The sequence below is a fragment of the Castor canadensis genome, chromosome 12, assembly GCF_047511655.1.
Source record: "Castor canadensis chromosome 12, mCasCan1.hap1v2, whole genome shotgun sequence".
Lineage (NCBI taxonomy): Eukaryota > Metazoa > Chordata > Mammalia > Rodentia > Castoridae > Castor > Castor canadensis.
In genome coordinates this window covers 78,892,148-78,919,768 of record NC_133397.1, presented here as the reverse complement: position 1 = coordinate 78,919,768, position 27,621 = coordinate 78,892,148, and the positions used below count along the sequence as shown (strand labels likewise).

Genomic DNA, 27,621 nt, shown 5'->3' with positions numbered 1-27,621 from the left:
TGTTTTTATTTTAGACTGGATTCTATGACAACAATTCCTGTGCAGTTGAGGTGTTGGAAGCACAGGAAGAAAGAAAGACCAAAAGATATGGAAGAAAAGATGAGAGGAAAAACACCCTTTAGCAATCTGATTTACTACTGAGGATGAGTCTTTCTGAAGCCCAATATGGAGACAGGTAAAATGCCTCTGGGTTATGTAAGGTAGTATGAGGAAAGTGGGGTATGTATGCACTTCCTCCTGTCATCATCCTTTGAGGTTTCCTGGGAGTGATCATTCCAGGCTCTATGGTCTACCATGTGTATAGGCAGAGCTGCCTTTTCAGCTTTAGAGAGCACAGTGACATACAGATATGTCTGGTAGATGTAGCAGAAGCACAAAGAATTTAAGGCTAAAGGTAGTAGGGACTAGTAGTCTAGCCAGAAGTCTGGTGTGTAGTACTCACATTCCTCACAAGAATTGGATCCTGGCAGGCTGTTTGCTTGCCACTTATTTCCCTTAAATCAGGCTGTTGGATAAGTCTCAGGAGGCTTGTGCCCAGGTTGTACTGTGGTGTTCTGGCCACCAGATTCACTAGATTCTTCAAGCTCCAGTGTGTGGTCACTGAAGTCATAGCTGGTTCTGCTTCCTCTGCTGCTGAACTGGGCCAGCATGTCTGGAGAAAGGATGTAGATGTGACATATGAGGTGATCAAATCTTTGTACAAGATTTATTGGTATCCAGTTGTTCCTCCTTTTTCATCTGCACAGAATTGAAAGAAGATAGAGATTCTTTCTCTGCTACAGATTCAGACAAACAAATATCTGGGTCAGGGTGGTGTTGCCCCTTACTGCTGAAGAATAAAACAAGACAGTGGCCTTTATAGCACATCTCAGGAACATGTCTTATCTAATAGTGATTTTTGTTGAAGTAATTAGGTCTAGTATCACTAGTTAGCCCTTTATGCTGATAAAACAATTGGCCCCAAATGGACAGAATATAGGAAATGCTAAGTTGAGAATAAGATGCAGCTCAAGTAGTCACTGGGCATAAAAGAGACCTGTAGTTTTGTTGAAGATGCAATTGTGAATACAGAATTATGATTTAATCTCTGTACATTTGTGGTATGTTGCTTCACTTTATTGAAATGATTATGCTGAGGGAACTACAAAGAACCTTCTTTTTGCATTACTGAGGATTGGGTCTAGAGTTGGATACTTGCTAGGCAAATCCTACACCATGAGCCACATTCTCAATCCATTTTTTAGAAATTTGGTTTTTGAGTTAGGGTGTCACTGATGTTTGTCTCACTGGTCTGTATTCCTGAGGCTCAAACCTCTACCTATTGAATTCATATGAATATAGGCAGACACCACCACAACTTCCTCCAAAGTGCTTTTGAATGCATTAAACACACTTCTACAGAAGACACATAGTAACTTTCAGTTTCTGAAATTATCTTAATGCCAGAACATTCTGGAAAATAGATATCCATCAGAGGGCTGATAACATGATAACCTCTTCTAATTGAAATTCAGTTCCTGTGAAGCCTCCACCAATGTCTAACATGTTCATTGTAAATCCAAATTCTCCAGCCATGTCAAACACATCGCATGTCAGATAGAGCATGTACGAATATTTGAGATTCTTTGCAAGCACTTGAAACAAGAAATTTAAACACTATTATTTGGACATCAAGTTCTTAGCACATTCCAAAAGATGCCTACAGTTATTCAGTGTAGTGCCAAACTACATGTTACCCTCTTCATCTCCAAAATCATCTTCTGTTGTAATATGTAGTAAGACCTTGGCATTTGGGTGATTATACCCTATTTTCTTTAATTCAATTTCATTGTCACATGTCATGATTTTTATTACAACTTTTGTTGCATACTTTATCTAAGAAACTTCCTTGGAAGAACTTATATAAATGATATTTTCTGGAGATACACCAAATTTTTGCACTAAAGTCATCTCATTTTTTTATAACAAGCAAATCCAGTTCCAAGGGCTCCCAAAATCTCAAGTACTGGAGTATAGTTGTATTTCCCTGGGTAAAGTGGCTTTGTCTAGGCCACCTCATTCTGCCAGTGACTGTGTTTCTTCACAGTCTTTCCAAGATCCTCCACAAAAAAATATATTTTTCCATCAGGGTATGTTCACAAACATAGTTATCAATATAATTTCCAAGGCTTGTTCCTTTATCCAACATGTCAATGGAGTAGTTTGCATCATCAAACCATATTCATCTCAGCCATATTCCACAAAGTTGAAAGTCATAAACCAGTAATAATTAAAGATGAACCAACAAACCTGTGTCTGGGTTGTTAGACTATGTAACAAAATGGACAAGTTAGGAGATGGACCCCCATCATCAGCTAGGTTCCCAGGATGGCTCAGCATTGAAATAAAACTTCTCTTATGCCCATGGGTATTTGTATACTTGTTCAGAACAGCAAGATATGGCTCAAAATGTTGGGTAAAGATTCTTCTCTTTTTTTTGGTGGAATTTTTAAAGAGAGATGCAATTACCTTGAGCAGAAATACCCACAGGTTGAAGGGTTGATGTGGGAAGAAAAGCAGAACCTGGAAGCTATTATATATCTTTTGCAGATAAGCTGTCTGAGGACTTAAATACAATTCCAGAGATTTAAAACAAATACAAGGAAGATGAGCCTTTATTTACAAGCAGTCTTTGGGATCCATCCTGTAATGAGCTTAATCAAATTGTGGTTCTTCCTGAGCTGAATGAGAGAGATTGACCTATCTTTGATAACACGGGAGCAGTTTGTTTCCATAAACTTGCTTTTTAATTTTTTAGAGGCCAGATATTTATTCTATGATGTTATTCAATCATTGATATGAGAAGAAAGATGCTGGAACTACTTCAGACACAATGGTGAAGAACTTCTTCTTTGTACCTGCTTGCATAAAACAAAGCCAAGAAAACAGCTTTTCCACTGAAATTTGATACAGCACTAATGCTTCCATAGGTCTGAAGTAGCAGGTTAAGCTTGTCTCATCTACCTTCCAGTGTGGAAAAAATGAATCTATTCTGCCATTCTCTTGGAAACAAAAATTAATACTAATAGCTATTTGGGACCAGAGGAAATCAGCTTGATCTATAATTCATTGGCAGTAATGGTAGATTTAAATAATGTATCCAGATTAAAATACCAGTTTCTTCTACAACTTAAGCATTTAAAATAAAATATGCAACAAAATGGATGACTTAGTGGAGATGAAAGCCTATTAATTTGGTTCCCCATTATACCATTTATATACAAGTACACAGTTTTTATACTAAGAATTCCTGTTAAAAAGTCTTGTAAAGTTAATGTCTTTCACCCAGATATATCAAATGTCATTGGAAGACCATTGTGACTTCATTAGATAAATTTGGTGTATTTAGAATGTATAAATTTGTGCTTTGAACTATAGCTTAACAAATGTGAAATTGCATCATAATACCTGTTGTATTTGACTTGATATAACTTTGCACGATTGCAATAAATTTTTGTGTAGTGTTACTGTTTTTTTCAGCCTAAAACATTGGGAAAGGCACTAGCTGGCAAAGGTAGTTTTAAAATAGATGTGTGTATGGTCTGTTTTGAAGGTTATTATTCTTTTAGCCCATTTAGGTTTAGTATGACTCTGAACATTTTTCAGTTATTTAATTAGTAATTTAAAGTGTTTGGCAAATTAATGTGAAGTTCAGATTTGTTCAGATTTGTTATGAAGAGTTAATATGCAGTAATCATGATGTTTTAACAATTTTATCACCAAGATGTTAATCTTGCATAAACCAAGTGTAACAGTTAATAAGTGTTTTTGTATAGATATAATGCATAAGTATCTTAGTAAATTTTTAAATCACAAGTTTGGCTGACATGGAAAATTCTATGAAATACATTGAATAAACTTTGGGAGGAAAATAAAATTGCAGAATGGAGAAGGGATGAGGGAAGTACGCTTTCTTTAATTTCACTATTGCAGTGATTTCAAATTTAGGATTTTGTGGTTGTTATTAGTTTGAAATATTCCCTTAGTTTCCTATTATATCACATTTGTTCAACTTAGTAATTACTTTTAATTATTTTCATACTAGAATTTTATGGTAGATGGGAAAGGGAGTTAACATCACTAACCTGACAGTTTCGCCAGGAATTTGCTTTGTTCACTACTAGTATATTAGTAATCTTAAATCTCAGAATCACAGTGGTCATTTCTTCCCAAATTGCTCTATGTTCAGATGTGGAATTTATGTCTCCCAAGAGGAAATGTGACTTTACTTTGGTTCCAATGGACAGAAAATTCTACCTGTGCTACACAGGAGAAGTTTGTAATGCACTTACATAGTTGGTTTTCAAACCTTGATTTCAAGGTATAGAAAAATTGATTGTGAACCTCTAATTTCATTCACAAACCAATAGGTGCTTAGTATTTTTATTTGATCAACACCTGTTTAATATCATGGATTCTGTTAAATGAAAAAAGAATTTAGGACTCCAATTTATTGTCATCTAATTTTCCTTGAATTTTCCGAGGTATAATATGGGGTTTTATGAAAACTTCAGGCAACCATGCAACTTTTTAAAACTGTAACATGGAGGAGGAAGTGTTCCCTATGTTCTTAGGTTGTGCATTGTTATGGTCCAAAGAAATGCCAAACCTTTTTAAAGATGGTACAATTTTGAATCTTTTGCTTGATTATACAGGCATCAGTTTTGCCGTCTCCATAACAGAGCCGTTGTACATGAAGGTGCTGAGCTGCAAATATCACATTTGAATAATATAGTAACTTTAAGACATGTCTGTGTTATATTTGAGGACTCATTTAAATATGAAATTTGAACCTGTGTATTTCAAATTGGTACACTAAAAAGTACTGAACTAATGTAAAATCTATTTTATATATTGCAAACTTAGTTCAAAATTTAACTGAAAATATAAAACCCAAGTGATTTCCATATATAGTAAATTGAACTGTAAAGGTGAAAAAACCACTTCTGATAGGTGATATTTTTAATGTAAACAAATGAACCAATTTGTAATTCCTATTATATTATATGAACAACACAAAATGTTTTCCAGTCATACTGAATTAAGAATGAGCTAAAGCACTATATTCCTTTGTATTAGACTTTATTATGCATTTCCTACAAACAAGAATATTCTCTAGGCTAAGCTGGTGGTTCACACCTATAATCCCAGGTAACTGAGATATAGATTGAGAGGATTTCTATTCAAGGCCAGCTGGTGCAAAAATTTATGTCAACCACATCAAACTGAAGAAGCTGGGGGAGGTGGTTCAAGCCTGTAATGCAAGTTATGAGGTAGAGGTAGGTAGGAGGACCATTGTTCAACTTTGATATTGGGCAAAATTCAAGATCCTTTCCAAAAAATAGCTAAAGCACAAAATTACTGGAATTGTGGGTCAAGTGCTAGACCATCTGCCAAACAAACATGAGATCCTGACTTCAAAACACCGGTACTTCCAAAAAAGAATCTAAAAAAGAAAGAATCTTCTTTTACATTGTTTCAATCCAATTATGAGATACATTATTCCATCTGGTCCTCCTGTCTCTTTCAAATATTGAAAACACACTAAAAATTGCCTCCAAGGGAAAAAAAACCCGAATGATTACGTACTGTCCTCCTCTAACTGAGACACATAAGACCTTATGACTGTTTACAGTTACTGAGATGAGCAATCCTAGCAGCTGTGTCTAGTTCTGCCCTGTACCTATTGATTTCCATGTGCTGAAAGCAAGGTCCACTCACTGCCCTGGGGACTTTTCAGTACTGTGGTCACATCCTGTGCAGGAGTTGGTACCAGTCAGGACACAGCATGGTCATGAAGGTTTGTGCTCAGCTCCTGGGAATCCTGTTGTTCTGGCTCCCAGGTAAGAAAGGAGCAAGCTGGGGATATACTCAGCGCCTTGTCAATAGTGCTGCCTGGCTTTTCAGGAAAGTCGTCTTATAACATGATTATCAAAGTGCGTGTTATTATTTTTCTTTTCATGTTTCCAATGCCAGGTGCCAGGTGTGACATCCAGATGACCCACTCTTCATCTTTCCTATCTTCATCTCCAGGAGACAGTCACCATCACTTGCAAAACCAGTCAGGGCATTAGCAATGAATTGAACTGGTATCAGTAGAAACCAGGCAAAGCTCCTAAGCTCCCGATCCATACTGTATCCACATTGCAATCTGGAGTCCCATCCAGGTTCAGTGGCAGTGGATCTGGGACAGATTTCACTCTCACCATCAGCAGCCTAGAGCCTGAAGATATTGCAACTTATTACTGTCAACAGGATTATAATAAGCCAACCACAGTGATAACAAGTCATAACATAAACCACCCAGGGAAGTGGAAATGTGAGGCTGGACTGTCATAGCTGCTTCTCTTTGTGCCCTTACTGCTGAGAGAGTTTCTTTGATCGAGCCAGGATCTCAAGATCACTGGGAGGGTCTGGTAGAAGGGCCAGTGAGGCTTCTCTGTAATCTAGCTCTCTCTTTCCTATTGCTAAGTCACAGAAGCAAAGATATATAAAGGACACAGATATGTACTCTTGAGTAGATTGGGTTCAGGTACCAATTTGGATTCATAAGGTTAAAGAAATGTCATTCTATGTATATCAAGCAGGATTTAAAAAAAAAGCAATGGGTGTCTTTATAGCTTTTGAAAAGAATTTTTGATTGACACATATTTATTTCTTGGTGTACAATATGATGTTCCATATACGTATACATTATGCAATAATCAATCAAGTTTAATTAGCATAGTCGTCAGATCAAACATTTTTGTGAGCCTTTCAAAGACCTGGGGATTTGCCAATCAAATATAAAAAGAGTCTACAAATTGGGGATTTTCTGGACCTCCACCAGTAGCCAGGTGTGTCTACCACCCAAGATTTTGACTGTCTAACCATGAGCCCTGCAGATCTATCTAGGAAACTCCAGGGTAATGGTGCTAATGCTCTCGGCTCACAGCTCACTAATACCGACTACATAGAAAAAATAGAACTCTGAAAAGCATGTGAATGAGCAGAATACATTTTAGGTCATTTATTGAAACTTCTCACAGGAAGAGTTAATGCAAAGTTTATTCACAATATAGCAATACTTATTGAAGTCATCAGAATCCCCTCCGTCCATGTCTTAACTCAGGTGCTGATGACAGGACAAAATACTCCATTTTTAGTTTTCAAATTTCACAGAGGTCCCTCGGGAGCAACTTCTTCAGAAACCAGAGAGGGAGAATGGGAAGTGACAATTGTGCTTCCAGAATGATGCAGACGCTGGGTAATTGACAGAAGTGATCACTATTTCCTGACTCAAAAACAGGTCAGTTGGTGATGGCTCTAGATCACACTTGCAACTGTTTACAAATATTATTATTAAGTCTAGAGTCATAGCAACAAATTTCATTGTCACATAATAAATACAAAAATGAGAAATGACATTAAATTTTTACAGCAATTGCTTGATCTTCCTTTTCTTTTTCTTTTTTTTTTTGACAGTAATAGAGTTTAAACTATGCCTCATAATTTCTAGACAGGTACTCAACTAATTGAGCCATGCTCTCAGCCCATTACTTCCTTGAAATATACACACACATAAACACACACACATACACACACACGGATATGACATTTTTAAAAACTTTGCTACCAAAATTTGTTCTGAATCCAAGAACAACCTCACCATTACTGAGAGCAGGTTACAGATGCTGAAGTGAAGGCCTACCTTAGAACTGCTGAATGGCAGTCTTCACTTCCAGATAACAATGATCCAGAAATGATTATAGAAGTTATGTTTTAGGGAATTTTTACTTCAGTAAATGAGATCTTTTAAGAAAATTGATTTAATTCATACACTGAGAACATATTCATGTTTTTTATGTTTAAATAACACAAAATTAATTTTTATTTTTAATGCTGAAGTTTGAAATAATTATTTCTCAATTAAATGATCTTATCCATTAAAGGTAAAATGGATTAATATCTTTTCAGTAACTTGAGGAAATATTAAAATACAAAACAAACAAATTTTATGTGTCTGTTTAGCTAGTGCACATAATTTTCTTTCAGTAGTTTGACATCAGAAATCAAGAGACTGGAGGTGAGCCCAGTGACTAGCATGAAAACCACTAAGCTGAGCCCTGCCTGGATCAGGCAAATAACTGTGAGTGTGAACATCAACAAGCATTAAGATAAATGCTTTGTGTTGTGAGCACTGTCTTTTGGAGTGGTTTGTTTTACACCATTATTATTGAGAAGCTGACTTATATAACAATAAACAAGCAGACCTACAACTAGATGCACTTTTAAAAAACTGATAATGTAACTATAAATACTTAGAAAACAATTTAGAAAGAAATAGAATACGTAGAAGTAAAATATAAAATATGTGAATAAACGAAATACAGTTTAGTTGATTTATTGGAACATCAAACAGAAACAGTTAATGGAAAGATTATCTATAGTGTAGCAATATTCACCATAGTGATTAGAAATAGAGTTTACATATACCATACACATTTAATAAAAATCATGGTCAAATTTAAAAATTAAAAGTGTATATTTATACCTATAAGTTTGCCTATGTACATATGTGTTTAAGTACATGTAATATATGCATATATATTTATATTGCTTGTGCAAACATATGCCTATATATTACTATACTAGCACACATAAAAAACAATTATATTTCTAGAATTCCCAGAATTTTTTCACTCCTTGGGTTTCTGAGATTATAGTTCCTAGTCCTGGACTAGTCTTCAGAGCATCACTGCCTTTCTCTCATCTCCTTCTCAGCCCCCACCACAAAAGATTGATTCCATACATACCCAGGCATGTTGGCTCACACAGCCAAACTCCATTGTGCCTCCCAGCTGCAGCCCTTGGTCATAGTTTGCTCTTGGGAATGGAGATCAGTACCCTAACTATCTTAGGGTACTTTTTTATTATAGTTGTACTGTATTGGGTTATATTGTGACATTCACTGAAGTTTTTTTACAATATATCACAGTTGATTTAATTCCCTCCATCATTCTCATTTATCCCTTCTCCCCCCACTACTGGAATTGTTTCAATGAATCTCATTTTTCCACTTTCATACATCAGTGTACATTATTTTCATCATATTCACTCTCACATACCCTTTCCTTATATCCTACACCTGCTACTGGTGCCAATCTCTACACAGGACTTGTTTTAGCTTCTGAATATCCACTTTGCTGAGAAGAATGACCACCCCTGTGCCCTGCAGTTTTAGTATACATCAGGAGAGCAGTCAAACACCTGGTGTTGAGCTGACTGCAGTGCCAGCAGCATGATCTGTTCCTCTGCAGTGTTCCAGTCCTGAGCATGAACCCCCCCCCTGCAGATGCCTGTGTGGGGAGAGGCAGTGGCTCCTGCAGCTACAGTCTGCTTTGTGGTCTATGCAGCTGTCTTTGTCAGTTTCTGATAATGTTATGCAGGCATTAGGAATCCTATCAAAGGCTCTACTCTCTTCCTATTTTTCATGAGGTAAAACAGCCTCTTCCTCCAGAAGCTACCACTTGCCAAGATGTTCTGCCTCTATTGGACCAGTATCAATGGTGTCAAGAATTAAGGACTCAAATCTCTGAGACTGAGCTGAAATAATTCTTTTCTTTCTTAAGTTGTTTCTGCCTGGTATTTGGTCGCATCAACATTAAAACTGACTAATCTGCCCAGGAAATCACCATTTCTGTGAACTTATTCAGGGCATCAGAACAAGTGCCTGTTTTGATAATCTCATCAATGACCTGTTAGTGTATTCAGGATCTTGCCTGTTTGTTGCTATTCCTCACTATGGGATTATTTCTCCTATACTCAAAATGTAGCTTCTATTTTGAAAATGCCAACAGCAGGGGAAAGGTACAAAACCATTTCCACCTGTGAATATCACCTATGACTTGTGTTCTTTTGCTATGTGATAGGTTTTTTATGTATTTGAGTTCTGTGGTGAATTTGTCTCTTATAAAGAGTACAGTGACTTCAATCACATTCATTGTGATTCTTCAATGTTGGAAACTTTACAGTTAGAGGAAGAAGGTAATGAAAGGAATCTTGAGACATCTCATCATGGAGATACTTTCCTTACTTTGATTATGTCACCTGCAATGGACTGTGTTTTCTAGTGTGAGTTCAAATGGCAAAAATGATGAGTCTGTATAAATGACACTTCAATCACCAAATTGTTCAGAAATGCCTAGATAATATGATGGCTAAATTCATGTCAATTTGGCTTCAAATCTGTCTTTTTTGTCCAGCTGTATGATATTTCACAAATGATTTTGATCTATAAGCTTCATTTCATTGCTTGATTTCCTTACAAACAGAACCTGAGCTGGAGTTGTGTGCTGGAAAACTTTAATTTATCACTCTCAGATGAACAAATCTTTTATAAGGTAAATAGGAAACATAAATTTTAATGTAAGGCCAAAGTGATATCAAGAAATGTATTATAGGTATTTTGTACCCGTGGTTGCAGACAAGTGGATTGCAGATTATACCTAGACCTATTTTGATGCGTATTAACTGAAATTTCATACTTAATGAAGTAATTCCTGAGACTACCTTGAAAATGCTACCTTTCTGAGGTCATGTTAGCATCCACCCTAATCAGTTTCATTATTTATAATATACCCATAATCATTTTATCTCTTTGACATGAGTTGGCTTTGTGACAGTGCTACTTCATCATAAATGATTCTGGGTTTTCCCAAAGAAAAAGAAACATTAAATCTATGGTCCTGGGAAAATAAACAGAAATTTTTTTATTACAAGGACTTCAGATTGGGATTAGATTTAGGAATTAAGGATTCAAGAGAACTTTCATATCCAAGGAAATAACAACAAAAATAACAACAAAAACATAATCTACACTGCCAATTGCCATTTTCAGAATTCTTGAAGACTTACTGTGTGTTTAACACTGAACTAGGGAGGGTACAAAAGCATCATTTTTGGCTTTTAGACACAGAATTTATGAAGTTTTGAAGAAAGACTTTCAATATTTCTATAAGTATTGGTTTAAACTTTCATAAAACCTATGTGTTGGGTTTAAGGAAGATAGAATGGGGCATCCCCTTCCCTCAAAATTATCTGACAAGCACTACCCGGATTCCCTGAGATGCTTACATGGAGTGCCAGTAGGATAGAAAAGGGACACTGCTTGGTAAGCCAAAGCGCTTGAGACTTTACTTTTTCTGATATAAGATGGTATATTGAGTCGCTACAGATGCCATTCAGAAAAGCACCAAGTCCTGGGACAACTTCCTGCAACTCCTAGTAGGAAGGCTGGATAGCAACTAAGTATATCCAGTTAACCAAAGAGTCCTGGGCATTTTTGTAAGAAAAACTTGGAGAAGAAAAACACATTGTTCACACAGATCTCATATTGCCTCTACATAAGAGGAGGTAGATTACGGAGAGTGGGGGAATGCTGGTAAAGTAGGAGGGCGTTCTATCATGATAAGCACATGTTGCTTAAAGAATATTTGGGGTTAACAATCTGGAAAGTTTATAGTAACCAAGATTAAGTAGCCCTTTTGGTCGGTCACTGAGGTTTTGTTTAAAGTTTCAACAAACTTCAAGAGATTTGGAAATATCCTTTGTTAATTTCTGTTTGTATCTATTTGCTGATTAACTTGCCTTAGCTCTCCTCATTTCATCATTCAGCCCTTGTTTTAAACTTAAGAAATCTAAGAAGTTTTCTTTTATCTGGCCTCATATATAATAACAGAAGTAAAGAACAAATGCGTAGCACAAGGAAAGACTAAGAAAGAGTGAATTGCTGTGGACTCCGAGCACAGTGGCTCTACAGTCGCTCTATTGTCCATCAGAGAGTGCTGAATTGTGAAGTATTGCTGACTTTTGAGTTCAGACATGGTGGTCAAATCCCAATTTATAGACTATTAACATCTAAGTAAAAGTTGCATATCCTATTCAATGTTCCCAAAGTCCTATAGTGTATCTGAAAATCACTTATGAATATTGTTCTTAACAAACCAACAAACACAAAGAATGTTTGAAAGTGTACCAGGGTATGTTTGAAAATGTTCCTCAAAAATGATGCTATCTAGAGGCAGTAAAAACTTCAACATGTCTGTCCACACTTGGCCACCAGATGGGGCAAATGCACAGAGCAATTGAAGATTTTGCTTTCCAGGTGGTTCTGAGAACTGTGTCCTGGAGTCCAAACTGTTTCAGGTATTATTGTTATTAGTAATTCCTTGTTGCCTTTCATAAATTATATTTTTAATTCAGGCATAATTTCACACTGCCTAACTCCATCCATTTTCTACCCATTCCTGTTCTGAGGCCAACTGATTCTTAGAAAAGACATAATTAATTGGTAAATGGTCAAACATCAGTTCTTCTATCACACACAGAGAGAAGTAGAGTGTGTAAAATCTGAGAGGATGACTCAAAAAGAAAATGCACTTGAGAAAGTATCCATATAGTATAGGAAAAGGAGTTTGGAGAGGGTCCCTGGAGCATAGAGTCATTGATGACCATCAAGAGGACAAAGATCAAGGTGCTGCTGATCAAAGTGGAAGAAAGTGCAAAGCCTGCACATTGTTCCCAGACCAGAGGTCCAAGCTTTGGATATATATGGGTGAGACTCACATTTACTCACAAACACAGATTCCTAATAGATTTAGAGATTATACTGAAATAGTCTGCCTTACCAGCTCCCCAGGAAATGCAGACATATTTTGTCAATGACTACAAAGACAATGTAAATAATGTTTGGTTAGAATCACATCAGTGTGGATATTCAGGAAAGAAAAATGTGCAGAAAGAATACCTCTCAGCATCCAATGACAAATCAGCCTTATAACTCCTTCTTTCCTCATATTGAATTTTTCAGATTACATAAGAACTATCAGAATGTCAGATTAGTCCATTGAACACTTGCCCAAATCATGACCTACCCAACCTGAGTCCATGGTTGGGCAATCCCCATGCTTGGGCAACCTGAATTATCTACAATGTCATGCTCCTTCTGGAAGAAGACTATATCTGTGCCCTTGAGATATTCATTTTAAATTAGTATATATTAATAAAATGATAGGGTTTCATTGTGCTAATTCCATACATGTGTCTGGTATACTTTGAACAAGTTCATTATCTCCATTATATCCCTTTCCTTCTCCCTCTCACCCTCCTTGTTATACAGAGTTTGGTGAGTTTCATTATGCAGTCTTCAAACATACATGTAGAGTATTTTGATCCTCTTTCCCCCACTAAAAGTCTTTTACATAAAGCCACATGTGGCCTATTAAGTTTACTAAGCAGACTTCATCTAATATGCAAAATGATCTTTTGTTCTGATCATATTTATTGAGACTGAAGATACCACCAAAATATTTTCCTGCCAAGGATGATCTTTCTGGGAAAGCTCTTTTGTCCTCTGGTTCTGTTCATTCATGGCATGAGAATGGTTTTATATATTAGTAATTTTTAAGTCATGAGCTGTATGATTGTTACTATCTAGTGTATAAGACATCTGAGAATGTCTAAGGGTTATAGGTCATTCATATTGGTAGAGATATCCAGGCCCTTCCATGCTAAATCACTTTATATACTTACTATCTTAAACATAGAAACTATCTTTCAGAGAAGAAACATACGACATGGAAAAAGTTTAGTTTTACATGAGCCCCATCCAATGTCTAAGGGTTATAGGTCATTCATATTGGTAGAGATATCCAGGCCCTCCTATGATAAATCACTTTATATACTTACTATCTTAAACATAAAAACTATCTTTCAGAGAAGAAACATACAACATGGAAAAAGTTAGTTTTACATGAGCCCCATCCAGTCAATGATCCAAATTCTTGCCATTAATCTGAATCTGAATTTTCTGCCATTGGGTCATCTCCTTGGGGCTCATGTGCTCTACTTGTCCTAGGTCAAGATTTCTATCTCAGGCTGCCCCTAATCCCAAGTTTCTTCAAGGTGTATATGCTTCTACCCTAATAATGTTGAAAGTTTATCCTCTCACTGCAGAATTCCTATGTAAACTACATTTTAGAAGCTCAGGTCCTTTTGAGACTTCTGAGCTTTAGCGTGAAAGGAGAAAAATGACTGCTTATAAATGAGACTGATTAAGTTATGAAACTCTCACTCTTTGTGAAGTTGTCTCTTTTTTTTCTGCAAAGAGTGTGACACGTTGTAACATTTGATTGTTTAAACCACATGACTCCTCTAAAAGTTTTATTCAATCCTTTTCACCAGAATTTCCACATCAGATTCATTTGTCTTCGTCTGATTTCTCTTCTCTCTATACTCCAAAGTTCTACAATAGTCAAAGCATATAATCCCATCGTTTTATTCAGACCAAAAACATAAAATTTGAAAAAGTACATATTTCTGTAAACAAGTCATATATGTATAGTTACAGTTTTGTAGCTTTGGTGTCAGAATTTACATTTTCAGAAATTGTGTTTCATCTTTGTGAATTTCAGTGACAAAAGCATCTCCAGTTTGTAATAGCTCAGTGCTTGCTGTACCTGACCATTTGATTTCTATAAAAGTTTCAGTGGTAATAAATTCTATTTGTTACTCAAATATTTGAGAGTAGCAACTCATTGTTTTATACTTTTATACTTTTGTGTTTCCTTTTTTCTTTTTTCAAAGTATTAACATTCCAGTTAAAAATTACCACCATGTAATCATTTGTAATTTAAAAATGCACGTAGACACTTTCTTCAACTTATGCTGTTCAAACATAGGAGAAAACAAGCTATTGTGGCAAATATTAGTGTAGAGAGCTGAATAGATTATAAGCCTGGGAAGGGCACAATTGTGGCATATAGAGAAACTAAAGAATTGTTTATCTGGATCAGGAATATATATAAAATACGTTCATTACACATTTAATTTTGTTGCTGTACACACTATGTGTATTTTACGCAAATTCAAAAAACCACAAGTCTATTTCTATTTCAGAATTAAGAATATGGCAATTTCTCTCTAAAAATAGTATGGGAAAATCTCAAAGGTTTTATTGGCTACTAAAGTTTTTCAAAAATCTTTCTCATATCTTAATACATATCACAAGAAAACAATTAGAGACTTGGATGAGATAGATTGGAAGTGAAGATTTTGAAGATTTTCTGTTAATTTCATATAATCAGAGTTGGACATACCTATAATTTCATGTTAATTTTGCAAAAATAGCAATAATCTGAACTTCAAGCATGTTAAAGAATATTTTGTGGCAATCATATGTTTTTTGGGAAAATAATAGTTATTGATCAAAGTATATTGTATATGGCACATATGAAACTCCTCACTTTTTATAACAATATGTGACAACTAAAAATGGATCTTTAAGAAAAATGGAATATATTTTAATGTAAGACAAAATGGCAGGATTCTCACTGCTCCCCATTTTATCTCAATCCAAGTTTCCGTATTAAATAGTGATGGTATTCATTTCTTGGTGCTCCGATAACTAAGTGCCACAACTTGATGGCTGTAAAAATTATTGTTTTGAATACTAGAAGTGTACAATGAGTTCTTCTGTGCAGTTGATATGCAGGACTCTGTTCTTTAGCAGATTTTGATGAAGCTCCTAGAAAATCTCATTCAAAGGTGTAGGTCACACTGAGACATAAAACCAGTGGGTGCATACCTTGCTGTTCTAATATATGAATACTAGAATGTAACAATTATTACATGGAATTTCATATATCTGTTAGGTTTTAAAAAATCTCTGTACCTTTCTGCTCGACTTTAAAAACAATAAGCCTGTTATTCCTCTACCTATGAGAGACAGTACTTTTCCTCATTTTCAAGTTCTTTAGACCTGAGGGTGCTCATGGGGTTCAGTTTATTAAGTCTAGAAAGAACATTTTTAACACATGCTGCTAACATTCCTAATCAGTTAGCTTGTCACATTAATCACTGATTAAAACCATAGCAGGCAAAAAATAAGATGTCCAAGAGAGACAAACCAACCTGTGTTCCCCTAGAACCTTCTGGCCCTGATGCCCTCTGCAATCACTAGAATTTGTTAGAAAACAGTTCCCTAAGCCCAAATATCTTTGGAGGGAACAATAAAAACAGAATTTGGATGTGAGACAATTGGGTATAATATTCATTATTAGGGATTTTCTCCACATATCATGAGCAAACATAGGTTCAGAAGTTGATTTTCATGTCAGCCTGGTGAAAATATTCAAACTGTTTCATGACCTTAACTAAAAAATGCAAACAAAGATGCTTTCATTTTCACAAATAAGACAATATATTCAGCTTTGTCAACCATGTGAACAAATGTACTGTCCACAGTTAGTAGAAAGGGTTAACATGGAAGACAGAGATGAGTTTGAGCCAGAGACATTCCATACCCTCCATGAGGCCTGAGGACCATAGGAACCTGAAGACAATCAGAGGTCCAGATAATAATAATTCTGGACTGTTTTCTCCAGAGACAATCTCTCCCCAGATGGGCAAAGGCCACCAGCAGTGTCCTTCCTTACATATGACAATGAGTAGTGGAGTACATCTTTGTGCAACTCTCCTTCAGGTCCCACTATGCAATTTGCTCTGAGGCTGAGCATAGTAAGCATTGGACACATTTAGGGAACTGAATTGATTTGTGGTAAAAATTAGGATAAAAAGATCAAGAGAGGATGAGGGAGAGAGACGAATATATATAGTATGTTGATTCTGAGATTTTTATTAAACTATGCATATTCCCTGAATTGTCTAATCCTATTTTATGGCAGTGGTGAATAATAGTATATATGATAAAATGACACTTACAAATGTAAATTAAGAGACTTATGCAGGCAATATTGCTTTGGATTAGGAAGTGGGCTTTAAATAAAATCACCAGTATTCTCATAAGACGGAGACAGAAGGGCAGACACATAGCAGAGCAGAGGGAAATGGAAACATAGAGACAGACACTGCAGAGGTGGGACCAGAACAGACTCTCCTGTGGGAGCCCTTTCAGAGAGTTCAGTGTTATAGCACCCTGATCCTGGCTCAGGGAAATTGATTTTGGATCTGACCCTCAAGACCTGAGAGATAGTACTTTTTGTTGTTTAAAATCACAAGTTATTTTTTAAAAATTGTTACAACTTCCCTTGAAAGCTAATCTAAAGGGAGCTCAAGACAAACCCAGAGAAACAGTGATATGATCATTTGTAATCTCCAAGTTCACCTTTCTAATGATACATATAAGTGGACTGATGGAGGCTTTATGGTAGAAAAACTGTACATGAAATCCCGCAGTGTATATTGAGGTAAATATTGGTGGTAAATAATCATATGTAATCTATGATTGAGTATGACATCTGGCTTATAATATTTTATATTTCAATTCTTTCTAAGATACACAGAAGAACATAACACTGCACTAGAGTCTCTTTTCTTAAAATATTACACTTCATGGTACATCATCTGATTAATCCGTCAGGATACTTCTTAATGTCTTAGGGTTCCATTTCACAGATGAGATAATCCACCACCTGAGCCCCCATGTGGTTTCCACCAAGTCACATGGTCAGTGAAGGCTGAAGCTGGTGTTGGGAATCAGGTTAGTCTGACCTTAAATATATTCTTTCCTTGTGGACACACTTATCCCACAGATGAACTCATGACTATAAGATGATTGAAGGCACAAAACTAGAACAGTGTTAAATTCACAACTTTCTGCTGCCTCTGTCCCAAGCCATGTTGAGCTTGGTCTGAAACTCAGTCCCTCTGCAGTTTTGTCCAGAAACTGCGAATCTCTTAAGCGCATTACAAAATTCAAATTATTTCAGTTCAGACTTGGGAACAGGACACACCTTGCACTTTCCTGCTTTCTGCTTCATGGATTCATTTCCTTTCAATCTGTGACTCATTCTTTCCCTCTCTGACTGTGTCCTGATTCAGTTCTCCCTCTAACATTAAAAAAAAAATCAAAACAAACACACATTTCCTTCTATTATCCAGTGCTGTCAATTTATCTTTAGACTTCCACATAATATATTATAGAAGATTAATCAAGGTTTTTTTTATCCAAGACATTTTATAACTATGAAGAACTTTGGAACTAACTCTTCTTACTGTAAAATGTTTTTCTGTCTCTCATCAAAATTGACACCACATTATAACGAGGTGGAAATATTGAGAGAGTACACCCACCTATTCAGGGAGGCACAAGGTAAAATGGCATCTTTCATGAGTTTTCTGTAGATGCTCCAACACATCAACAGGGACTCATGGGCTCCAGATAACACAAATTGATTTTCTCACAGTTCCAGAGGTCAGAAGTCTCATTAGGCTTAAATCAAGGATTCAACCTGTCTTTGTATGCTTGGCATGTAATTCCAGCATAGACTTGAGTCAGTCACACTTCCCAGATTTTCCAGTTGCATGCAGGAGTTCAATAATATAATATCTAACTAAAGAAGGCTAACATGGCTACTGCTACTCCTCACTTTTGCTAATTATAAGTATTGACATGTATTATTCATTATGAAAATATGAGTTGATTACATCTATGTGCACTTCTTCTCCCCTTGCCTCTTTTCCCCCTTAGGTTGGTCTCATTACCGGGACTAATAACCCAATCTAATAATATTCGTGTTGTCTGTTTTTATTATGTTGTTTATTTTTCAACTTACAAGAGAACTGCAATAAATACCTGTTTCAATTGTCTTATTTCACTTAAAATTAGGATCTGCACTTCGTCTATTTTCTTACCAATGAATGACAACACGTCATGCTTTTTTACACCATATAATACTCCATGATGAATACTTACCTTATTTTCTTTATCAATGCATCTGTTGATTGACACCTAGGATGACTCTCTACAATGAAATGGTGCAATAAACTTCAGTATGCAGATGTTTTTTTTTTTCATGGTGACTTTCTTCTTCCTTTCACATTTATACCCAGGTATAGGATAGCTGGATCTATATGTAGGACTACCATATAGAATTAGAGTTTTAGTTTTTGTGAGGAAAGTCCATATTGCTTTCAATAGTGGCTCTACATTTCACATTCAAACAAACTGTGTTGCAAGGGTTCCTTTTTCACCACATTCATGTCAGATGTTTTCATTTTCTGTTATTACTAAAATATTTTGTCAAAACTTTGTCCAGTTTGCCAAGAAGAATGACTACTCCTGAGCTCCTATGGTTTTAGAACACATCAAGAGAGCAGTCTATGTGACACAGGTTACTCCAGAGGCACCTGCACACCCATGTTTATTGCGGCACTATTCACAATAGCCAAGTTATGGAAACAGCCAAGATGCCCCAGCACTGACGAATGGATTAAGAAAATGTGGTATCTATACACAATGGAATTTTATGCAGCCATGAAGAAGAATGAAATGTTATCATTTGCTGGTAAATGGATGGAATTGGAGAACATCATTCTGAGTGAGGTTAGCCTGGCCCAAAAGACCAAAAATCGTATGTTCTCCCTCATATGTGGACATTAGATCAAGGGCAAACACAACAAGGGGATTGGACTATGAGCACATGATAAAAGCGAGAGCACACAAGGGAGGGGTGAGGATAGGTAAGACACCTAAAAAACTAGCTAACATTTGTTGCCCTTAACGCAGAGAAACTAAAGCAGATACCTTAAAGCAACTGAGGCCAATAGGAAAAGGGGAACAGGTACTAGAAAAAAGGTTAGATAAAAAAGAATTAACCTAGAAGGTAACACCCACGCACAGGAAATCAATGTGAGTCAATGCCCTGTATAGCTATCCTTATCTCAACCAGCAAAACCCCTTGTTCCTTCCTATTATTGCTTATACTCTCTCTACAACAAAATTAGAGATAAGGGCAAAATAGTTTCTGCTGGGTATTGAGGGGGGGGAGAGGGAGGGGGTGGAGTGGGTGGTAAGGGAGGGGGTGGGGGCAGGGGGGAGAAATGACCCAAGCCTTGCATGCACATATGAATAATAAAAGAAAAAGGAAAACAAAGAGAGCAGTCTATCACCTGGTGTGCAATTGCCTGCAGCGCCAGTGGCGTGATCAGATCCTCTGCAGTGCTCCAGGCTTGAACATGAACCTCCTCCCCAGGACGGCTGTGTGGGGATGGGCAGTAGCCCCCGAAGCTGCCCTCTTTTCTGTGGTCCATATAGAAGTACGATGCCAAATTAAGATGATGGTTGGCAGGGGTTAATAATCCTGCCAAAGACCCAGCCTTCTTCATTTCTTCCTTGGGGTAAACAGCCTCTCCTTCTATATAACCCAACTGGCAAGATGCTCTTCCTTACCTGCCCAGAATCAATGGAGTTAAGTATTGCAGACTGAAGTCTCTGAGACTGTGAGCTGAAATAATTCTTTTCCCTCTTATTTCTCACTGGTATGTGGTCAGATCAACAAAAAACTGACTATTACACTCATGAATTCACCATTTCTGTGAACTTGCTCAGGTCATCAGAACAAGTGCATTTTCTGATAATCTCATCAATAACCTGCGCTGTATTGAAGACCAAGCCTATTGCAGCCCCTCCTCACTATGGGATTATTGTCTCTTATAGTCAAATCATATCCTATATTTTGAAAAGCTCACCAGTAGGGGAAGGGTTAAAGACTTTCCCCCCTGCAAATATCACCTGTACCTTGTACTCTTATTCTCTGTAATAAATTTTTCTATCTATACAACAGCTTTGGTGAATGATTCTTTTACTGACAATGCAGTGACTTCAGTGATGTGCATTGTGACCCTTCAGTAATGAACCCTTTACAGTTTGAGGAAAAAGAACATGAAGGGAACCTTGAGATCTCTCATTATGGGGATGCTTTCTTTAATGTGATTATATCATCAGCTGTAGTTGTGTTTTCTAGTGTGAGTTACAATGACAAAAAGTAATTTTAAGCCATTATAAATGACCTTTCAACCACCAAATACTCTAGAAATGCTTAGATAATAGAGTGGCTGAAAACATGTCAATTTGACTTAGAATCTATCTTTGCTTTTTTTCCAGCTTTATGATAGTTTACAAACAATTTTATCCTATAAATTTCATTTCATTTCTTGACTTCCTAAGAAGCAGAACCTGAGGGGGAATTGTGTGTTATCACATTTTTCTGCATCTGTCTCAGACAAATAAAGCTTTTAGAAAGGGAATAAGAAACAGAAATTTTAAAGCCAGTCCAATGTGATATCAAGAGACTTAGATTTATCTTGTTCTCATGGTTAGCTATAAGTGGATTGCATATAACAGAAAGACCTACTGTGATGCAAAATGAACTGAAATTTCATGTGTGGAGAAGTGTGCAAAATGGTACCTTTAAGAGTTTATGTTAGCATCCACCCTAATCAGTTTCATTATTCATATTATTCCTATAATCATTCTCTCTTTGTCATGATATAACTTTGTGATTATGCTACTTCATCAGTAATGGTTCTGAGAGTTCCCCCAAAAAGAAACATTAACTCATTATGTTGAGAAAATAAACAGAAATATTTTTCATTACAATGACTTCAGATTGGGATTAAGTTTAGGAATTAAGGATTAAGATAAAGTTCATATCCAAGGAAATACAACAAAAATACAATCTACACTGCCTTTTGCCATTTCAGAATTCTTGAACACTTACTATGTGTTTGTCACTGTACAAAGGATGCTACAAAACACCATCCTGACCTTCAGACACAGTATTTATGCAGTTTTGAAGAAAGACTTTGAATATTTCCATAAGTATTGACTTAAAAGTTCATAGAAACTGTGATGGACTTAGTTTGGGAAAGATAGAAGAGGGTGACTTAAAAGTTCATAGAAACTGTGATGGACTTAGTTTGGGAAAGATAGAAGAGAATGTCCTCTCCCCCTCAGAATCTGATTTCCTGAGATGATTATATAAAGTTGAGATCAGCCAGAACTGAAAACTTGAAACCAGTTTCAAGAAGTTTATTGCCTGCTCAATAAATTTCAAGGAGCCTCAGGGATGCTAGTAAGATGGAAATGGGACATTACTTGGTAAACCAAAGCTCTTGATAATTTATTTTTACTGATATAAAAGGGTTTATTGAGTAGCTAGTAAAGAAAGCAGCAGGTTCCGGAACAACTTCGTGAAACTCCTAGTAGGAAGTCTGGTAGCACCTAAATAAATCCACTTACTCAAAAAGTCATGAGCATCTTTGTAAGATAAATTTGGGAAAGAAAAACATAAATTGTTTATACAGACTACACATTGGCTCTAGGTAAGAGAGGGAAATTATGTCGAGTAAGGGAAAGCTGTGGAATAGGAGGGCAGTCCATAAGGATAAGTGCATATTGTTTTGGACTGTGGAGTCAAAAATCTGAAAAGTTTATAGTAAGTAAGATTCAGTGGCTCTCTTGTGGCCCACTATGGTTTTGTTAAAAATTTCAACAAATTACAAGAGATGTGGAGCTATCTTTTGTTGATTTTTGCTTGTAGATAAAGTTAACTTTCTTTAACTCTCCTTCCCTTCATCCTTAAGCACTTGTTATTAAACTTAAGAAATCTAAAGTGTTTTCTTTTATCTGGCTCCACATATAATGGCAAAAGTGGAAAAAGGTAAATGCAATAAAAGACTATGAGTTACTGAATCACTGTATCCCCAATACAGTGTCCCTTCAGTCACTCCATTGTCAACCAGAGAATGTAGAATAGTGACATATTGCTGACTTGAGTTCAGACATGGTAGTTGAATCCCAATTCAAGGGTATTAACATCTAACTGAATGCTGTATTTCACTATGTAATGTTCCCATAATCCTGTACTATATCTGAAAATCAATTATGTTTGTTGTTCTTAGCAGACAAAAAACATGTTTGAAAATGTGCCAGAAAGAAGTCAATATTGCTCTAAAAATGATGTAGGAAAAACCTCACCATGTATTTCTACACATGGACACCAGAGGGTGCTTGTGTACCACAGCAATTGCAGAGTTGGCTCTGCAAGTGACTCTGGAAATTATGTCCTGGGAACTGTTAACTGAAGTAAGATAGGGGGGAAAGGGCAAGGAAGTGCAGTGGAGGGGGATTACATTGATTTAAGCATAATGCATGTACATGAAAAAATCCTACTGAGCAATGAGCAGACACCTAAGAAGGACAAGAATGAAAAACAGTTCATGTTAAGGGTAAGGCACTAACAGGACAGGGAGAGTAAAAGGAAGTCAAGAAGGTAAATATGGTTGATGTACTTTCTATACAAGAATGAAGATAGAAGTTTAAATCAGAAGAAGAGGAATAAGGTAGAAAGGAGAAAAATGGATGGGATGAACCAGTTCATGATGCTATACATATATACGTGGAAATGTCATAATGAAAATCTCTGTATAGATATCTTAAACAAACAAAAATGTCTTTTGTCTTGAAAATGGAGAACAGGAAGGTAAAAGAGGTCCTGTCTGGGGCTTAGTGCCAGTAGGAAGGGAAAAGGGTATAAGGAAGGATGTAGGAGGGTGACTGTGGCAGAAAAATTATGTACACATATTTGGAAATGGAAAAATGAGACCTGTTGAAACTATTCTAAAAATGGTGGGAGGAGGGATAAAGGAAAATGAAAGAGAGGGCAAATTGAACTAAAATATATTGTAAGCAATTTTGTAAATGCCACAATGAACCTCTAGTGCAACAATAATATGATAATGACATCATTTTTTAAAAAGTAATTATGTCCTGGACTACAAACTGATTTTGGTAATTCCTCATTGCCTTTCATAAGTTATCCTTTTCATTCAGGTATATTTTCAGACTGCTTCACTCCAGATATTTTCACCCCATTTCTTGTTCTTAGGGCAACTGATACTTATAAAAGACATAATTAATTGGCCAAACACCAGCTCTTCTATCGCACACATAGAAAAGTAGAGTGTGTATAATTTGAGAGGATGATGCAAAAGGAAAATACATTTGAAAAGCATCCATATTGCATAGGAAATGGAGTATGGAGGAGGTCCCTATAGCTTGGAGTCACTGACGGGCATCAGGAGGACAAAGATAAGTGTGCTCTTCATGGAGATGGGAGAAAAGTGCAAAACCTGCACATTGTTCCTGGGCCTGAGGTCAAGGCTTTGGACACCTGCAGTTCAGACTCACATTTGTTCACAAATACAGATACCTATTAGCTCCAGGGATAGTATTGATGAGCTCAACCTTACCAGCTCCCCAGGAAATGAGGAAAAAGTCTGTTAATGACTAAAAATGCAAAGACATAGTTTTTGGTTTGATTTGCATTAGTCTTGACATTCAGGACAGAAAAATGCATAAAGGACACCTTGTGCATGTAATGACAAATCACAGCCTTGTGATTCCTTTTCCTCTCCATATTGAATCCGTCAGAACATGTTAGAAATATCAGAATATCAGATTAGTCCCATGATACTCTTCCCCAAATCATGACCTTTCCAACCTGAGCCGTTATATACAGTACCCATGAGCCACAATGAGACTCTCTCTCTGGGAGGAGCCTATGGCTGAGTTTCTGAAACAGGTGCCTGCCCCTTGAGATTGTTTTTAAATAGAATAACTTTACTGTATTTTGAATTGTATATATTAATAGTATGAGAGGATTTCCTTTGGTAACTGCATACCTGTGTACTGTGAACAAGTTTATCACCTCTATTATATTCCCTTTTTCTCTCACCCTCCTTATTAATACAATGTTTGGTGGGTTTTATCATGTAGTCTTTAAACATATATGCGTAGGGTATTTTGATCCTCTCTCCCCCTCTTGAAGTCCTTTGCACAGAGACACATCTGACCTATCTGACAGGCTGCATGTAATACCTAAAAATGTTCTTTTGTTCTGATCCTGTTTATCTAGTCTGAATGATTTCCCTACCCAGATGATCTTTCTGGAAAAACTCCTCTGGATCTGGATTCTCTGCATTCACTGCACAGGAATGATTTTACATACAAGTAGTTTTCCAGACGCAAACTGTAATGACTGCTTCCATCCATTGTGTGACACACCTGAGAATGACAAAGGGGTTTAGGTCAGTCATATTGGTAGAAATACCCAGGCCCTTGCAAGCTGAATCACTTTACATACTTATTATCTTAAAATCAGAAATTCTCTTCCAGAGAAGAAACACACAACATGGTAAAACCTTATTCTTACATGAACTTCATCCATTTTTAGCCTCCAAACTCTTACAACTAAATGTGAATCTGAATTTTCTTCCTGTGGGTCGTCTCCTTGGGGCTCATGTACTCCCCTTGTCCTAGCTCAGGATTTCTCTCTCAGCCTCCCCCTAATCCCAGGTTTCTTCAAGTTGGATGGGCTTCTACCCTAACAATGCTCTCAGTTCATCCTGTGCAAACAACATTTTAAAATTTCAGGTCATTCTGAGACTTCTGAGCTTCAGAGTAAAATAAGAAAAGTGACTGCTTGTAAATGGGACTGATTTAGTCACTTAAACTGTCATTTCGTGTCTGTGTTAAGTTGTCTCTTTTTCTTTGGAGTTTTCCACATTGCAGTATTTGATGTTTTTAAACAATGTATGATCCACTCAGTGTTACTATTCATTCCTTTTATCTAGGAGTTCTAAGTCAGGCTCATTGGCCTTTGTCTGATTTCTCATCTCTCTGTTCTCCAAAGTTCCCACATTCTCTTACTCTTTTGTCTTCTACAATAGTCACAGCATAAAATTCCATTGTTTTATTCATTTCAAAAATGCAAAAGAGAAAAAGAAGTGGAGATTTTAAAATTTGTCTGTTATTTTCATGTAATCAGAATTGGACATACATATGGCTTTATGTTAATTTTGCTAAAATAGCAGGACTCTAAAATTCAAATATCTTAAGGAATATTTTGTAGGAATAATATGTTTTGGGAGAAAAGAATAATAGATGGTATGAATAGGATCAATGTACATTATGAGAATATTACCTGTGAAATCCCTCACTTATAAAATTAACATGTGATAATTAAAAATAGATCTTTAAGAAAAAAGGAATAGATTTTAATAAAAGAAATAATGACAGGATTCTCACTTCCCCTCATTTTACATTCAGCTATGTTTTCACATTGAATAGTGGTGGTATTCATTTCTTGGGGCTCCAATAAAATAGTATCACAAACTTGATGGCTATGAAAACATGAATGTTCTTATAGACCTGGAGCTAGAAGTGTGAAATGAATCCTTTTGTGCAACTTTAACCCAGCACTCTGTCCCTTAGCAGATATTTGAAGAAGGTCCTAGAAAATCTCAGTCATAGATGCAGATCACACTGAGACATTAAAGCAGTGGATGCAGATCCTTCTGCTCTAATATATGGACTCTAGTATGAAGTGTAGAATTGTAACTGTGGCTGCCCAATGTACAAATCAGGTAAAAGACACAAGTGTTTACCTAGAAGAAGAAAGAGACTAAAACCATGACTGGACCAGATTCTGCATGAAGAGACAGAGATGTGGAGAGAATTTCTCTAAACTCCACCCAGAAGCTAAGTTAATGAATAAAATTATTTTGTTTACTCTTTCCCACTTTCCAGAGGGAATTTTTTTTCAGTACTGGGGCTTGATCTTGGATCCTCATGATTGCAAGGCAGGTGCTCAACAACTTGAGCCATTTCATCAGCCCATTTTTTGTGTTGGGTATTTTTGAGATAGGATCTTGCAAAATGTTTGCCTGGGTTGGCCTTGAATCACAATCCTCCTGATATCTGCCTCCTGAGTAGCAAGGATTACAGGTGTAATCCACTAGCCACTAGCACACCACATAGAGGGAATTATTATTTTTTTAAATTATTGTTGTTCTGGGAATACATTGTGGCGTTTACAAAAATTCTTACAATATATCATAGTTGAATTCATCCCTCCATCATTGTCTTTAATTCCCCATCCCCCCAATACTGGAACAGTTTCAACAGGTCTCATTTTTTCCAGTTACGTATTGGAAATACTGGCACTGAAATTCTTAAGAAATACATTGATTAATCTGGCATATAAATAGGAAGTACAACAGAATACTTGCTAGATTATAACATGGAATTACATATTCTACTTAGGTTTAAAAATCTCTGGACTTTTCCTCTTGACTTAAAAAAAATGCCTGTTATCTCTCTACCTATAAGAGACAGTTTTTTAGATCAGTTCTTTAGATCTGAGTGTGCTCATGAAGTTTCACTTATTAGGCACAATATTCTGTAAATATAGTTTAACAAATACACTAGATTGTGAATCTAGAATCAGAAAACAAAATTTTCTTATTTACCAAGAATGTACGCAAGAACTGCTAACTCATGCCACCATACATAAAAATATGGCTTTCTTACTTTTAAAGGATAGTAGCTATCCGTTGGTCTTAGGAACCAAAAAATTGGTGCAACTTCAAAAGTAATAAACGTATTAACCTCCTTGAAAGACCATTTCTAACACTCATTGGTAACATTCCGAATCAGTTAGCTTGGTAACAATAGACATCAGACTTCTCTTCAAAAACTCTAATCCTTCAAGAGTTTTATCTAATACAGTCTTTCTCTAGAATTGTGGATGAACCAAAGAAGGGTGCCATTTCCCTCCAAGACTTAGATATCCACATTATCAGGTCTCTCTCTGTTGCTGTTTTAGGGCGGCAGGGTGGGCTACAGTGTTCTCCCCACAGATCCAGACTTTAACAGTGGAGTTCTTCTCCCCACTACTA

At 36.4% G+C, this 27,621-nt stretch overlaps 1 pseudogene; it reads right to left on the bottom strand.

Annotated features, from left to right (window-relative positions):
* Window positions 1-412: 412 nt before the first annotated feature.
* LOC109674027 (antizyme inhibitor 1 pseudogene) lies at window positions 413-20,205 on the bottom strand (annotated as a pseudogene).
* Between the last annotated feature and the right edge of the window lie 7,416 nt (window positions 20,206-27,621).